This window comes from Hippocampus zosterae, chromosome 2 (genome assembly GCF_025434085.1).
Source record: "Hippocampus zosterae strain Florida chromosome 2, ASM2543408v3, whole genome shotgun sequence".
In the NCBI taxonomy this organism is placed as follows: Eukaryota; Metazoa; Chordata; class Actinopteri; order Syngnathiformes; family Syngnathidae; genus Hippocampus; species Hippocampus zosterae.
The window spans coordinates 23,356,698-23,372,866 of NC_067452.1; the positions used below are offsets into that span (position 1 = coordinate 23,356,698).

General features: G+C 44.6%; 1 protein-coding gene across 1 annotated transcript in view; it reads left to right on the forward strand.

Moving 5' to 3' along the window:
• The window catches only part of LOC127595596 (potassium voltage-gated channel subfamily D member 3-like), a 105,310-nt gene that overhangs the window by 43,740 nt on the left and 45,401 nt on the right, over positions 1-16,169 (forward strand). The gene's annotated exons all lie outside the window — the stretch shown is intronic.

Below are 16,169 nucleotides of genomic sequence, written 5' to 3' on the forward strand. Positions count from 1 at the left end.
CAGCGAGTGAGGCAAGTCCTACGAAGCCAGCTCAATGGCAAGAAAGGCAAGTCCTAAGAAGCCAGCTCAATGGCAAGAATAAGACCCGGGCAATAAACAGCTATGCCCTGCCAGTGATCAAATACCCTGCAGGAATAATAAGGTGGCCAAAGGAAGAGATTCAGACCACGGACGTTAAGACCCGAAAGCTCCTAACCATGCATGGAGGGTTCCATCCCAAATCCAGCACCCTGAGACTGTACGCAAGCCAAAAGGAAGGAGGCCGGGGACTAGTGAGTGTGAGAGCCACTGTCCAGGATGAAACATCCAAGCTCCATGAATACATCAAGGAGAAGGCTCCAACGGATGACGTACTCAGAGAATGTCTCAGACAATGGGGAACAGAAGATGAGGCGCTGGAAGAGGGACCATCATGGGAGGACAAGCCCCTACACGGGATGTACCACCGGACCATAACTGAAGTGGCCGATCTCAAGAAGTCCTATCAGTGGCTAGAGAGGGCTGGCCTGAAGGACAGCACAGAGGCACTCATCCTGGCTGCTTAAGAGCAGGCCCTGAGCACCAGAGCCATTGAGGCCGATATACCACACCAGACAAGACCCAAGATTTAGGTTGTGCAAAGAGGCCCCTGAGATGATCCAACACATAACTGCAGGGTGTAAGATGCTGGCAGGGAAAGCCTACATGGAACGCCATAACCAGGTGGCTGGCATAGTCTACCGAAACATCTGTGCGGAGTATGGACTGGAAACCCCAAGGTCAAAATGGGAAACACCTCCGAAGGTGATGGAGAATGACGGAGCGAAGGTCCTGTGGGACTTCCAAATCCAGACTATATATATATATATATATATACACACACACACACACACACACAGTCCTAACAACAGAGCTGACCCACCAAGACTGGAAACTGAAAGGTACTGGAAAGGCATATGGGAGAAGGAGGTTGCACATAACAGCAGCGCACAATGGCTGGTGACCCTGAGAAAGGAGCACAGCAACCTCCCTCAACAGAACCCATTTACCATAACATTGGCAGACATACAGGAAAGAGTCTCAGATATGAAGAACTGGACAGCACCAGGCCCCGACATGGTCCACACCTGGTACAACACAATGCAGATGGATTTACTGGACCAAAGCAAGAAAAACACCCTGAAAACCACCGTCGGCCAGGGTACAACGAGTAGTCCTGGAAGTTATTTTAAACTAAAAAGGGAAACCTTTCCATTGGTTTACACTGCTCCATTGCCAAACCAATGTACAGTCTGGTTCATGGATATGTCTTCAAATTAGTGAGTGAATGAGGTTTGGTCAGTGCTTTGGACACTGTATGGTTACGGCGCATGCACTAGACGCTACGCATTATAAGGTGTACTGTCCATTTTGGAGAAAATTTAAGACTTATAGTCGTGAAAATACGGTATGTAAACGGCCCATTTACTTAAGTGCACTCAGTCTGTCATTTTGACCGAATTGAATTTTTCATTTGTTGGACTATTAAGCATTTTCTGGGAAATCAGTATCTGATTTGAGACCATTTGGTACTCAAGTAACACATATACTGAATGCAGATTTTGGGTCAATGGCATCAAGAGCTCCTTTGCGGATGGAAGACAATCAGCAAATGCTAAACAGCAGTTTGACTGATAAAGAATTTCCAAAAATACCTGTCATTCCATTACCTGCTAAACTTGTGTTTCACTGTCAGAAGAAATTGACAGATGTGTTTTTCAGTGAGGCAGATTGGTGCTGGATGTCAGAGGGAGTTATTAGTGACTGGTATGACATCATACTGCAGCGCCAAGGCATTCTTCTTCCTGACAGCTCACACATACAAAAAAAGTGTTTTATATATACACCTTTCACTTTTACTGGCTGCTGGCACAAACATAGTAAAGATTACACAGTGGCCCTGTGTCCGCATGTGTGCGAGAGCGACAAGAGAAAGATGTGGGAAGCAGGAAAGATCGGAAAAACTAAGTCACGAAGAGTAGAAGAAGAGGAGAGAGATAGAGAGAACATAAAATGGTGGGATGTGTTTAAACGTCGGCCAGACTTCAACAGGTCTCCATGTTCAAATGTCAGGCACTCGGTTATTTATAGGACCTCTAATTAAACTGAGAACGTCTCTCCTGCGCTCGCTAATTCTCTCCTGAATCTCATTCTTACCCTTTGGTCCTTGCTCTCTCTGTTTCTCTGCTAATTTGAGCTCTTTTCCCATTTTCAGTTTTGACCACACTGCCGTCCACAGGCTGACAATTAGCGTGGCTCTACACCAAATCCAAATTCGATAGCAATGTCGCTCTGTCTTTTGTGGAAATCTTGTGATAAGAATAGACGCGTTTAATCTGTTGAGATTAAAATCCGTCTTGACCCATCAACCCGATGACAGACGCAAACGTGCGTATGCGTGTGTGGAGTGCACACACTCACTTCGTCATTGAAACGAGTCTTGATTGTTACATAGGCACCTCATGGGGGGATGGTTACCATAGCAACTCCAGATGAGGCCTCTGATGGTCTTGTGTGCATTTCCGTAGCCACGCCTTTGTCCCTTGTGATCCAACTCAGTTGTGAAATGGGACCCTCCCAGATTATGCAATGAAACATGATGCAAGCATTATACACTGTAGATAGATGATGTTTTTCACAGGGCCATTGTTGAACCAATCAGTCAACCCCCCCCCACCCCCCGCCCCCCCACCCTATAATGTTGTTTCATGTATACGTAACATTTGGTGAACTTTTAAAGGTTTTGCGAGATAACTTTGGTTGGAAGGATGCCCTTTTATCTTCTTATTCTATTTGGTCAAAAACGCGTCTTTTCTCATTAATATTCTAAATATAAATGGGCTTAGCTTTGATTGGTTCACTTCTCCTCTTAAACTATATATGGAAAACCCTATTGAGCTTGAAGACATTTATTCCTTAACTCCTCAGAGGTGGGCCGCAAGTGAAAGGTTTTAGATCTGCACAAGATGCTGCTGCTTTCTCGCGGCCCCATTTTTCTTGAGTTGGATCGGCACAAATCAATCAAATAATGAGTCGAAGTCCATCCATCCATCCATCCATCCATTTTCAGATCTGCTTATCCTCACAAGGGTCGCGGGAATTGCTCGGGACTATCCCAGCAGACTCTGGGCAAAAGGCGGAATAACCCCTGAACTGGTCGCCAGTCAGTCACAAGGCACATATAGAGACAAACACCCATACACACCCACATTCGCACCATCACTGAGTGGGAACTGATCCCACGCTGCCCGCACACAAGTCAGGCGAGTGTACCACTGCACCATCAACGACGTCACGACACCTTCGTCTTGATTTGCTTGCTTTTGCATTTCTAATGCCTATTGCATATAAAGGCCAATGTTCATAGATATCAAACATAAACCAGGTTCAAGGTAAAAACATATTTTCGTGGTATGTGACCATTAATTTGTCATGTTCAACCCTTTATGTGGTTTAATATTCATTGCCATTTGTGTACAGTAAAATGGTTGTGGACTGTTTTCGGCATTAAAAATGCCATTCATTGGAGGAGAGTATCACGCTTGTTATTGGACGCTTTCACAAGAAGCACGTTTGCCGTTTTTGTTAAGCAGACAATGATGGGGCTGTTGGGCTACCTGTAATGTTCCGACCGTGAGGAGCTGCAACTGTGAGGACTGTCCCGCCCAACAGGGAGCCGAATGGGTCCCAAAAGAGATATACTGAGGGAAGAGATAAGGTGCTAAAACGTAAAGTGAAACTACTAAATGGGACAGGAGAATTGCCATCTAGTGGGAATTCAACAATGGCCAAACTATCAACTGTTAGAAAACGACAGTTGCTTGTTTACTTGCAAATTCAGCTTGCTCCAAACCTGAGTGATGTCATGCACGCTGTGATCGCAACATCTATGATCCTGGCACCCTCATACTGCTCAACAGAGACTTCAGTCTTGCTCCTCTCTCATCGGCAAAGACTTTCACACAACATGTGCAAAAACAGAGGTAAATTCTGCACCTGATTTAACTGAAGTGCCAATGTAAACAGCTGCCGTCTATTTTATTTGGAGAAGACGGATTATTTATAATTGCTTTAGTATTATTTTATGTTTTACAGTACTATATTGCTGCTGTGAAAGTGGCGTAAAAAGTTGAGTTGATTTGAGAACTGATAAACAATGAGAGCAGTGAGGATGTTGTTCGATATTTCCTACCCTGATAATGGCTGAGTGTGCTATTACTATTTATATACTTTGTTAATTCTCTGCACGTGCAGAGACAGAAAAAGTGTGTAATTAGGTGGAGATGTGTGAAAATAGAACAGCTGACTGAAATGTCTTGGACAATTTAAATTCGGGCATGTTTTGAGAGGATGCAAGGCAGGTTGGGTGTGAGTATCATGCTGTCAGTGTCTGAGTCCGGCAGCTGAAATCCCTTGCCTGCTCTGACCAATTAAAGCATTCGCCGTGTGGCTTGCACGCTGCACAGGGGAATTGAGCATCCAGCCCTAATGTTCCTGCTCCGAATTGCATTGTTTACTGTGAAGTCTGCTAAATGGCCTTTTCCCCGTACTAGCACATAACAGTACTTTGTGAGGAAATGAAACCAGCTCAAATGGAACCACTAATTATAGCACGAAGCGTACTCCAGTGGGAGAGACTGGGCGTTGTGCTTCAGAAGGAAAAAGGCTCAAGAAGTCGGAGTCTTCTTTTCTATGGCAAATTTGGCAGTTAGTTAACATTTCTAAAACTTGCTTCCTGTTCAAAGGCAACCTGGCCACGTAACGCAGGGCTCATTATTCGTCGCGGTAGCAGTCAGATTCTGTCACCAAGAAAGGCATTTTCGGCGTTCCGCCATCACAGATGTCATCGTAGCTGTCCAGCCCGCCGCCTGAGAGCTAATAGTTGCTGTTTCATATTCAAAGTCAGCTGCGATCAAGGGGTCTGCTCGTATTCCCACCCATTAGCTGCGATTCGTGATCAGGAGACTGAGTAGGTCTGAGACATTCATGGACACTATTTGGCAATGCCACAGTGTTAGTCTTTGCCAGCTGGGGCGCCTTCGAAAGGGAGGAGGGAGACAGAATGAAGTCATGGCTTTTTTGCTGTCACTCTATGGAAAATAGGAAGGTAGATATATGTGGGACATGCCATTTACATCCCAAGGAGATAAAATGTATCAATGCATGATCAAATTAACAGTTATTATTGTGTCCTGCAGAATGGTCTGACTGCAATTTAATTAAAAAAAAATTTGAAAGATAAATTTTTATGACTTCGAACATTGGAAAAGGAGCAGTTGTTGCCTCTCCCCGGTTTACCATGATGTTCATGTAGATACCTGATCAATATTATACTGAGCTTTCCGCTGAACACATGACCCATCATTTAGATCAGGGGTACCATTGGTGAATTGCAGATGAAACAAAATTGGAATAATCTTTTTTAAAAGATACATCGCAACAGCTCTGATTGAAGGCTGCAATTGCAGACTACTGACCGCCAGCATCTTCCGGTGATGCAGCTCACGCGCCATTGTAGGTTAAAGGTGACCTGTTTTTTTAAATTTTATTTTATTTTTAAAATAATGATTGGATAAAATATATATACAGTATATATTATTAATAACGTGCACACAGACACCCCCCTCTATTTCCCTCTTCACCCTCGCAATTCACGTGGGACCTGTTTGTGGGCTTTTTAGATTCACTGGAGGTCATGGAAAGATTAAAAGTAAGTTCACACATTTATTTCTAAGTATATTTGATGAATTTTGGACTGGGATGGTAGCTCGGTTCTGTTCCCTAAATTATTTGCTTCTTATCAAAACATTTATGTTCACATGTTATTGACATAAATGCTATGCGGCCATATTTAATTGATGTGCTACTTCTATGTTACCAGATGAGCTGTCAAGTTACAGACCCATTTCCAAACTGCCTTTCATTTCCAAAATTCTGGAAAAAGTGGTGCACATGCAGTTGAAACTTTTCTTGGATGAACATAACATCTTGGAGGTCTTCCAGTCAGGTTTCAAGACGATACATAGCACGGAGTCAGCCCTGTTACGCGTTTCTAATGACATCCTCTTGGCAAATGACTCTGGAGACCACGTGTGTCTGGTTTTATTGGACTTAACTGCAGCATTTGATACAGTGGATCACAGTATTCTGCTGACTCGTTTGCAGCACTTGGTGGGCATTGGCGGGAGTGCTCTTGATTGGTTTAGGTCCTATCTAGCTGACAGGACCTTTTGTGTCAGCCTTGGCTGCTCTGAATCACGCACTGCTCCCCTGTCATGTGGTGTTCCACAGGGCTCAATTCTGGGGCCTCTGCTGTTCTCGCTGTATCTGCTCCCATTGGGTTCCATCTTAAGGAAACATGGTATTCCTTTCCACTGCTATGCAGATGACTGCCAGATCTATGTCCCACTGAGCAAGAAAGACACCTTCTCATTAAGCCCACTCCTATCCTGTCTGGAAGAAATCAAAACCTGGATGGCACAAAATTTCTTGAAGTTCAACGAAAAGAAGACAGAGGTGATATTGTTTGGCCCCAGTGGACCTTGTACATTCCATCCTGTAGACTTGGGCCCCCTATCTCCTTATCTGAAATCAACGGTCTCAAACTTGGGACTTAAACTGGACAGTGATTTCAAACTCGATCGGCAAATTGGTGCCGTTGTTAAATCCAGCTTCTTTCACCTTAGACAGCTGGCCAAAATAAAACCTTTCCTCTCATATGAACACTTTGAGACAGTAATTCATGCCTTTGTCACATCCCGGCTCGATTACTGCAACGCCCTGTACTTTGGAGTCAGCCAGTCCTCCATCAAGCGCCTTCAGCTGGTACAGAATGCCGCTGCTCGCCTCTTGACTGGTACTCGTAAGAGGGAGCATATAACTCCTACTTTGGCATCCCTTCACTGGCTCCCCATTCATTTTAGAATTATTTTTAAGATCCTCCTCTTTGTTTTCAAATCTCTGAATAATCTCGCGCCACCTTACCTCTCTGAGCTCATACGCCCCTACACCCCTGCCCGGCGCCTCAGGTCTGTGGACCAGTCTTTGCTAGACGTACCAAGAACTAAACTGAGGCTCAGAGGGGATCGAGCCTTTTCTGTTGCTGGTCCATCTCTCTGGAATGACCTCCCACTGAACATTCGGCAAGCCTCCTCGCTGCCCATCTTTAAAGCCCTCCTCAAAACTCACTTGTATTCTTTGGCGTTTGACTCAGCATGACTTAGATTTGCTCTTGATTTTACTGCTTGGTGCTTTCTACCGCCTTATTACTTATTACTTATTACTGATTCGTCTTACTGTTTATTGTATATGTTAAATCGCTCCATGTACAGCACTTTGTATCCAGCGATGGCTGTTTGAAAGTGCTCTATAAATACTGTTGACTTGACATTGTGCAAACTCACTTCTGTTAGTTTCAATATGTTACTCAAATGATGACTTTTGGTCAAATAAAACAACGATTAAAAATAAAAAACGGCTTGGTCCAATAGACATTTTGCGTAGTTGCCTGTGTGTTACTGTTATTTCCATTACTCCATAATAAGCCTTTTTAGTCTGCTCAGATTGCATCCTGACTTGCTGTTCAGTGTCTATGATCATCACCAAAATGTGATTATCAGAGATGAGTTTTGCATGATATGCAAGTTGACCAATGCACAAATGACCTACTGTATGCGTCACTCAAGGCTGGTTTTCACGACTCAGCTTTCATTGAGCAGTTTATTCAGACGAGGGCAGGAACAGAGGTCAGATGGGAAGCCACCAGAGAAACTCATTAAATTAGCTCCAATGCTTCTTTTTAAGACAATCACATTAATGGGAAATCAACCACTATATTAGTTGGAAAGGTTGCAACAGTCCATGGGCTGGACACCGGCCCCTGTGACGACATCTCTATGACACCCAGGTGCATTACTTTTCAACTTTATAACATGGGAACATTTATTTGTGGAGTAAGCATAAAAACATAGTTTAGTTCTGAGCGTACTCTGCAAGGCTCTTTTCCTTTATTCATCAGTGTGCCGTGTTCATCTCCTTTTGTTCAACAGTATTGTGGTCGAAGGGGAAGGTGATTGTTGTCTAGCATGCCTGGTTGGTACACCACAGAAAATCTGGAAGCTGCAGATTTATCATAGGTTTGGGTTTTAATGCTAACATCAACTTGAACTATCTTCAGACTTTGGCAACGACATTGTCTGCACACCTATACAGATGCTTTGATGGGTTTGTATGGCATGCATTTATTATTATTATTATTTTGTTCTTGACTGTGTTGTTTTCATGCTGCCACTGAGTGTGGCAAATTGTTTGACACACGTGGATCCAACACAAACCGCACATGATGATATGGAGCAGATGGAGCCAAAAGCCAGAGCAGACGCGCTTGGGAACATTTGATCATCCCTTCTTGGTTTCCACTATCTTCTTTCAGCCACTGTTATATTTTGTGATTCAACAAATGGGTTTACTGAATTTAATTTCATTTGGGATAACCTCCAGGAAAATTAACCCTTTCGTGCACCTGATAACATGATAAGCTGTCCACTATAGCAAGCGAACTCCCTGAAAGGGTTATTGATGTTGGCTTTGATGTTGGCTTCGACATGAGAAGTGGTGTCAAGATCTGTTTGACCTCATAAGATCGGATGTAATTACTGTATTTCATTTTTGTCTGTAATATGAAAATAATTTAATTCCTAGGCCACGACGGTCAGCCTGCAAAAGCTGCAGCCTGTCCCTGCTGATTGGGGCGAAAGGACTGGATGCCAGTCAATTGCAAGGCACATGTACACTGGAATGGACAACCATTCACACTCCCGTGAACACCGTCACTGACTGGAAAATGAACCCAAGCTGCCTGTACCCAAGTCAGACGAACGCACCACAAGCGTAGACCATCATGGTTGTGCCTTATAGAGCTGCTCGGCTGCTGGATTATAAAAATTATATGAATCCCGATTTTGGTGGCAAGTGAAATCACATTGAGTGAAACGATCAATAATTTTTTGGCTACAAAACAAGAAAACATTTTTTTTTCCAAACAACATAAGTTCCTTTTGAATCAAACAAAAAATACAATTGTTAAATAATTATTAGATAAATATAGGTGTAACTGTATATATCCAAATTTGGCTTCCTTGTACAAACAAACATTGGAGTTGACTTGCTGTATACTTATACATTTGGCATAAATATGTTGTAACTAACAATTTCAATGCATCTCTCAAGTGCATGAGTAAGTATGCTCACATTGTGAAATGAATATTTAATGTGCGCATGTATATATATATATATATATATATATATATATATATAGCTGGATAGCTCAGTTGGTAAGGCATCGGTTTGGCATACGGGAGACGGTGGTTCGAATCCCGCTTGGGGCAAAAATGAGCACATAACACCATCCAGTGTGGGTCCTTGGGCAAGATCCTTCACGCTAATGCCTACCTCATACAATGATGAGAGACAATAAAACGAATGACATGCCGGCTCAGACGTCGCCCGGCCAAACAAGGTCTGCGTCAGGTGCTGGGGAACCAGAGCACCTTGATGAAAAATGGGCTACTGGAACAAAGCGGAGATGGGCGAGATGCGATAACATGGCTCTGTTGGAATGCTACTACTCAAGCAACCCTAGTCAGAGGGGTTACATGCAGAGAATGTGGGCTAAATGGTTACTTCGAAACCCACAGTCACGGTTGACCACGAAACAACTAGTAGCTCAGTGTTCCAACATCCACAAACGGCAACTGCTGTCACAACTTGAGATTGATGAGGTACAACGCAGGTTCCATGGTGAAGGGCCCCAGGCTGCCAGATCAGAGGAAGAGGTCATACAAGAGATTGGGAGGCAAGCCCCAAAGAATGCAGATGATGAGTTTGGGTGGCCAGCCCCAATGAATGAAATGCTGAGCGAGGCAGCAACTTACCTGAAAGCTAAGATCATGGCGAGAATGAAAGCTGGGCAACCTAGAAACCGATTACAACGGCTATGTGAAGTACCATCTGAAAGTCTCATAGAAAGTGTGAATGCAGCACTGAGGGCGATCCCTACCGTAACGATCACAGAAACCAATGAGCTGATATACGCTTCAGCATCAGTGATCCTGGAGACTCTGGGCTATAAGAGCAACCATGGAAGCCATGAGATACGTTACCCACCATGGAAAAGACGGTTGGAGGCTAAGATCAAGGCGGCCCGGAAAGATGTGAGTCAATTGACGGAGGCCCAGAGAGGTGTGATGAAAAGGCCGATACCCGAGAGGTACATCCAGATGACCATACCTGAAGCACTCGAAACTGCCAAACAAAGGCTCCAAGCCTTGTCCAGTCGCCTAAAGTGGTACACGAAAGAGAATGAGGCCAGACGAATAAACAGGCTGTTCGCAACACAACCTGCGAAAGTGTACGCTCAGTGGCAGGGTCCTAACAACAGAGCTGACCCACCAAGACTGGAAACTGAAAGGTACTGGAAAGGCATATGGGAAAAGGAGGTTGCACATAACAGCAGTGCACAATGGCTGGTGACCCTGAGAGAGGAGCACAGACACCTCCCTGAACAGAACCCAGTTACCATAACAGTGGCAGACATACAGGAAAGAGTCTCAGATATGAAGAACTGGACAGCACCAGGCCCGGACATGGTCCACACCTACTGGCTAAAGAAACTCACAGCACTCCATGAGCGCCTAGCAGTACAAATGAACCAGCTGCTGAGGGATGGGACTCACCCAGAATGGCTAACCAAAGGGCGAACGATCCTGATCATGAAGGATCCCTCGAAGGGTGCAGTCCCATCCAACTATCGGCCAATAACCTGTCTCTCCACAACATGGAAGCTCATGTCAGGCATCATTGCGGCTAAGATAAGTGGACACATGGATCAATACATGAACGAAGCGCAGAAGGGCATTGGTAGAGATACCAGAGGAGCCAAACATCAGCTCCTGGTTGACAGAACAGTCGCACAAGACTGCAGGTCCCGACGTACCAAACTGTGCACAGCTTGGATTGATTACAAGAAAGCCTATGACTCGATGCCACATACATGGATCACTGAATGCTTGGAGTTGTATAAGGTGAACAGGACCCTTAGAGCCTTCGTTGCGAACTCGATGAGGATGTGGAAAACCACACTTGAAGCCAATGGCAGGCCACTTACCCAAGTGTCCATCAAATGTGGCATATACCAAGGTGATGCACTCTCCCCACTGCTGTTCTGCATAGGACTGAACCCCCTAAGCCAAGTAATCACCAAGACAGGCTATGGATACCGCCTCCGAAATGGAGCTACAATCAGTCACCTCCTCTACATGGATGACATAAAGCTGTATGCTAAGAGCGAAAGGGACATAGATTCCCTGATCCACACAACCAGGATCTACAGCAGCGACATCGGGATGTCATTCGGGCTTGAGAAATGTAGTCGGATGGTGACTAAGAGAGGAAAGGTAGTCCGCACTGAAGGGGTCTCACTCCCTGAAGGAACAATAGCAGACATTGAGGACAGCTACAAGTACCTTGGTATACCACAAGCCAATGGCAACCTCGAACTGGCAACAAGGAAAGCGGCTACGGCCAAATACCTCCAGCGAGTGAGGCAAGTCCTAAGAAGCCAGCTCAATGGCAAGAATAAGACCCGGGCAATAAACAGCTATGCCCTGCCAGTGATCAGATACCCTGCAGGAATAATAAGGTGGCCAAAGGAAGAGATTCAGACCACGGACGTTAAGACCCGAAAGCTCCTAACCATGCATGGAGGGTTCCATCCCAAATCCAGCACCCTGAGACTGTACGCAAGCCGAAAGGAAGGAGGCCGGGGACTAGTGAGTGTGAGAGCCACTGTCCAGGATGAAACATCCAAGCTCCATGAATACATCAAGGAGAAGGCTCCAACGGATGACGTACTCAGAGAATGTCTCAGACAATGGGGAACAAAAGATGAGGCGCTGGAAGAGGGACCATCATGGGAGGACAAGCCCCTACACGGGATGTACCACCGGACCATAACTGAAGTGGCTGATCTCGAGAAGTCCTATCAGTGGCTAGAGAGGGCTGGCCTGAAGGACAGCACAGAGGCACTCATCCTGGCTGCTCAGGAGCAGGCCTTGAGCACCAGAGCCATCGAGGCCCAGATATACCACACCAGACAAGACCCAAGGTGTAGGTTGTGCAAAGAGGCACCTGAGACGATCCAACACATAACTGCAGGGTGTAAGATGCTGGCAGGGAAAGCCTACATGGAACGCCATAACCAGGTGGCTGGCATAGTCTACCGAAACATCTGTGCGGATTATGGACTGGAAACCCCAAGGTCAAAATGGGAAACACCTCCGAAGGTGGTGGAGAATGACAGAGCGAAGATCCTGTGGGACTTCCAGATCCAGACTGACAAGATGGTAATGGCGAACCAACCAGATATCGTGATCATAGATAAAGGGCAGCGGAAAGCCGTTGTAGTGGATGTAGCGGTCCCAAGTGATGGAAACATCAGGAAGAAGGAACATGAGAAACTCGAGAAATACCAAGGGCTCAGAGAGGAGCTGGAGAGAGCCTGGAAGGTAAAGGTGACAGTCGTGCCTGTGGTGGTCGGAGCACTCGGGGCAGTGACCCCCAAACTAGATGAGTGGTTGCAACAGATCCCGGGAACAACATCGGACATCTCAGTCCAGAAATGTGCAGTGCTGGGAACAGCAAGGATACTGCGCAGAACCCTCAAGCTTCCTGGCCTCTGGTAGAGGACCCGAGCTGAATGAGGGACGGACACCACCCGAGGGGTGAGATGAGGATTTTTTTTTTTTTATATTAGAGCTGTCAAACGATTAAAATATTTAATCTAATTAAAAATGCAACTGTCATAATTAACTCAAATGGACTAAATAATGAATCGTGATTACTCACAGATTTTTTATCGTTTCTGAATTTCCTTTTACATTTTTTGTCCTATTTTCCCCCATTTTAATGCTCTCATCAACATGGACTCATGAATCAGTTTTCTATGTGACAAATGCAAATATCTACTGAAATAACAATTTCGATTTTCAATTTCACATGAACATTTTTCACTTGGAGCAGTTATTCACACATAATCTCTCACACAATATTACTATCCATCAACAACAGTGAAAACAATGTTTTAACAGCTTTTTTAATAAAATCAAAACAGAGCAATATAACATTATAAAGTGCACATCTAAGGTAAACTAGTACTCAGCCTATAGTAGATTTAAACCATGGTTGCATACTTCGTTTTTCTCAAGTTGTATTCCAAACTGCCCGCCGTACAAAAATGCGCACGCACTTCCCCCGTGCTGCTGGGGCAAACCATTCTGAACGGTGGGGGGGGGGGGCGTCACTCCCCCTAACACAGTCAGGCTATGTTGATTGTGTTGGTCCTTGTGCGGAAGTCTCTCTAAAGTTTTTGTGTAGACCTCATTTCGAATGACTACACTTGGTTCGATGACAACACTGGAGACGTTTTATTTTCGCTAGGTCGCTACCACTGTCAGACAAACACAGAGAAGCTCCACCCACTCTTTTTACATGGACGCAGAACACTGTAACCTTCCACACAAAATAGTTCCAAACAAGTAACAATCGTGTCAGTGGCATACATTTTATACCTGTATGATACAGAGAGAGAGAGAAGAACAGATCACTTTGGTCTTGTCAGTGGAGCAATCGGGCAACTTTTTAAAAGTAAACTTTCCATTCATAAACTCTTTAAGTATCCGTTTTCGGTGTCTCATGCTGCCGTGGCTGGCAAAACAGACGTGGGCGTGGACTTCTGCAGCGCGCTTGTTGTTTTGTTCTGGTGTATTTATAGAGCAACGTAACATCCGCTTGTGACGTGAGCCGCGTTAATCTCGCGAGAAAAATTTTAATCCCGTTAAAATTCATTTAAATTAATGCCAATAAAAACGCGCTAAACTGACAGCTCTAATATATCTTTCTATATATATATTGCGCGTCGTCCCGCACGCAGGCTGTCCTTCCGTCTGTCCCTTTTCAAAACGTACCTACTTCACCGCGCCGCTGCGCGCCGCCACTGCGCCGCTCAGGCAGTGGCTCACTACGATCGCGCGGGCATCTTAGCGAAAAAATGTTGTCTACCCACAAGCATTGCAATAAAATTGTTAGTTATTTAGTAGAGCTAAACATCTCTTTATCTATATAAGCAATGAAGATGAACAAAAAGTTGAACCAAGCAACAACACTTTTGAGGGCCGAAGGCCCACCTTACCAGCCTTCCGCAGGAACTAGCTGATGAGCCGCCCGGAGGGCGGCGAACCAGCTAGTATATATATACACAGTGGAGGGCAAAAGTAAAATAGAAAACACACACAATACTAATTGTGTATTAATTATCCATCCATACCTGTATACGTAATAATGTTTTTTCACAATAATGCCAGTGTAGTCATCATTGACATTGAGTGTCATAATCATAATTGAATTTTGATTAATGGCACAAGGTGGCCCGGTAGTCCAGTGGTTAGCACGTCGGCTTCACTGTGCAGAGGTACCGGGTTCGATTCCAGCTCCGGCCTCCCTGTGTGGAGTTTGCATGTTCTCCCCGGGCCTGCGTGGGTTTTCTCCGGGTGCTCCGGTTTCCTCCCACATTCCAAAAAAACATGCGTGGCAGGCTGATTGAACACTCTAAATTGTCCCTAGGTGTGAGTGTGAGTGCGAATGGTTGTTCGTTACTGTGTGCCCTGCGATTGGCTGGCAACTGATTCAGGGTTTCCCACGCCTACCGCCCGAAGACAGCTGGGATAGCCTCCAGCACCACCATGGTGGTGGATGTGTGCTGGCAGTGCAAATGTGATTGGTTAGTCCTAAAAAGAGTTTGTTTTGACCATGTTTTAAGCGGGCGAGCACAATTGCCCAACCACATGTTCTCAAGTTGTTTTTTTTGCACTTCACCTTCGAAAAAGTTAGATTTTTGTCTTCCAAAATGAGTATAGATGTTACTTTAACAGTGGACAAAATGATACTTGTTTCATCATACTTGTTTCATTTAATATATGATTTGAACAAAGATCTAGACTTTTCATAAATACTATAGCACCTAATTGGCTTTAAAAAAGAATGTTTGTGTGTGTCGATTTATTCCTTCTGTCTCTGACTTCATACTCCATCTGTGCTGTATAATTCATGAGCGTCTTTTTCACAGCTGAACACAGAGAGATTCTACCCATGCTTACATAATGATATTGGTCTTGATAAAATATATACAGTATACACAAGTATGATATTGAGTTAAAATTGAATTTGTCACGGATGTGGTGGTGGAGGACCTCAAAAAGCAGCCAAGAGGGAAGAGCAGGGTGAACTTGACAAACTGTATTAAGAAAATGCTGAGAAAACTAAATCCAGAACAAACAAAGTCCTGGAAACAACAAGAATCCAAAGTAACAAACAAAAACTGATGGCAGAAGCAAAACACTAACAGAAACAGAGTCAGAAAAAGAAAAAGAAACAGTGACAGCAACAACGACCCTACACTAAGTGGGTATAAGTCTTTTAAAATGGCAAGTAACGACACAATAACCAACAGGTGTGCAGCTGAAGGCAGAGCCTGACAGTGCCATCTGTTGGTCACAAACAGATCGATGACAGAAGTCTCTTACGCACTCACATTAAGCCTTTGCACCCATGGACGATACATAATATTTTTTCATAAATGACAAGAAGAAAACAATTATAAAAGTCTTTATTTCTACTCATGACTAGGGGGGGGGGGGGGGGGACATTGAGTTCCATAACATGTCAGTTTTGTCGCACTGCACACATAGCTTACTGTATATAAAGAATAAACAAGAAGACAAATCCTCACATACAGTACAGTAGTCACCACTCAAAGGAAGGTCAGCTTGTTCTTGCAGCATGCAAACATGATTAGAGAAAGTGTGAGGATAACTGTCAATACTGTAACTGAGGCGCACAAAGAGAGTTTGGGCACCAATGTAGGACAGCCAGCACAGAGGGAAGAATGTGGTCAAGGGCTCTCGCGCCACACCGGGTAAGAGCAGCACTAGCTCTACTGTAAAGGCAAGGTTGCAGAAGTCTCAGAGGGAATGCATTATTAAACAAGCTTTTGACAGCCTTAGAATCCCTGACTTAGAGTATCAGACCAAGGAGCATCT